Source organism: Micromys minutus, assembly GCF_963924665.1.
Source record: "Micromys minutus genome assembly, chromosome: 29".
NCBI lineage: Eukaryota > Metazoa > Chordata > Mammalia > Rodentia > Muridae > Micromys > Micromys minutus.
The window spans coordinates 20,444,600-20,446,666 of NC_137964.1; positions in this window are offsets into that span (position 1 = coordinate 20,444,600).

Genomic DNA, 2,067 nt, shown 5'->3' on the forward strand with positions numbered 1-2,067 from the left:
GGCGAGGGGTGAGCAAGAAAGAGCCGAGGAAGAATCAAATCGATAAAAAGCAGAGGACAACAGCACATAGGTACAAAGATGCCACACCGGGACTCACTATGGCATATGCTAATAAGTAAAAACTTACTCACGAGAGATAAAGAAAGCAAGCAGGACCCAGTGCCTTACCAAACAGGGCTGGTCCTGGAGCCAAACAAGAAGCGGCAGAGGAAGTTCAAGGCCGTACCTGGCAAGAGGAGTCAATGTGTGAGGACAAGATCCCACTGCGCTGTAGGTCTGGAGCGCCTGTGGGGGAGGGGGATGGAGGTGGGAGAGCAGGCTGGGACTCTAGCCCAGGTACCCAGGAGAAGCTGGGAAGCCAGGTGCATGTTAACAGAAACTGCAGCTCTCCGCAGAGATGGCGTGTGGCAGGCCAGGGGACATGCTCTGTGAATTCTAGTCACTAGTCACCATTTTCACACAGGAGATCTGCCTTCCGCCACCAACAGCAGTACTGGGATTCATCTTGCAGAGTAGGGCCAGTGGGTCTCCTGACCTATCACTCCCTTAGCTCAGCAGAGCATTGCCATCTGTCTGTTTTAGCCTCAGAGGGTATTTGACTGACAGAAAGTGAAGTAGGTAGCATATATAATACCTCATTTTTAATAGCTGGACAGTGTATCAACCGATCACCTATCTATGCATCTATCAATCATCTATCCATCTATCCACCCGTCTATCATCTACAAGCTATTTGTCATCTATCTGTTGTCTGTCAATCAAACTATTGCCATTTGACTATGGATTTCCTATTCTCTCTCCTCTATCAATTATCAGCCCTCTATCAACCTGTCATCTATCAAATGATATCAATCATCTATCTAGCAATCTACCAATCATTCTTTCATATATATATATATGAAACTTACCATATATATTATATATATACACATATATATAGTAACTTACCCATCTATCACCTATCATCGATCACGTATTATCAATTGCCTATATATCTGTGATCTATCAATTTCCTATAAATTTCACATTATCTATCATCTCTCGCCTAGTGATCAATCTCCATTTCTACCCTCTTTCTTCACAACCCTTATTATCCTAACTTGAAACTGAGAAAGCATCCAGTAGCTGTGAACAAATAGCCTCAGTCCCTGGCTATGGATACATTTTATAAAAACACCAACCTAAGCCACACCCTGTCCGGTGTAACTTGCTTTTGCTCCCAGAACAGCAGAGTCGATTTTCAGAATGTTTAACCACTGACAAGGCTGGGGCGTGGAGCAGAAGAACACATACACACACATAAGCAAGAAGAGCCCACGCTGGTCTGTCCCAGCCAAGCCAGGCCTGCTCTGCAATGTGGTGTGGCCTGTTTACCCAGGTGGTGCCAATGTCATGGATTACCTTTCTGGCCACATGGCGTTTTCTATTCTTAACCTTTACCTCCACTGACCCTTCACTGATGTGATCAGCCTGTTCACATACATCCAGGTTGTTCCCAGTTTTTTTGATACTGACATTTTTTTTTTTTTTTTTTTTTTTTTTTTTTTGCCCTTGGGGCTTCTGAGCATCCTTTGAAGAAGTAGCTGCAGACACCCACCGACGCCTCTGAATGGGATGGGTGGCTTATGCTCTTACCTGAGTGATATAGGGAGCCCATCTCTTGGCACATGAACCGGATCCTGGTGCCACCAGCCTCCAGTCAGCAGAGTGCTGCTATCTTTGGGGGGAAAAAAACCCAAAAACCAAACAAACAAAAAACACCACAGGTTCCTTGAGGAATAAGTAAAACTGAGAGGTGGCTATGGAGCCCACTTGCCGGCCCCAGATGTGAAACCTCCGCTTCTCTTTCTAGTTTTCCTTTAGAAGTTTGTCTTTTTAATCTTGTTTTTTTTTTTCTTTTTGCCTTACAGAATTCTACATTTTTATGTAATCATATCATAATTTTGAAAAATAGCCTTGGTTCTCATTCTGCCATCCCAAGAATTTCTTGGTAAACTCATAAGAATATTGACTGCCAGCTGGGCCTGTGATCGAGGCTACCCAAGAGCCTGAGGCAGGGGGATGGCA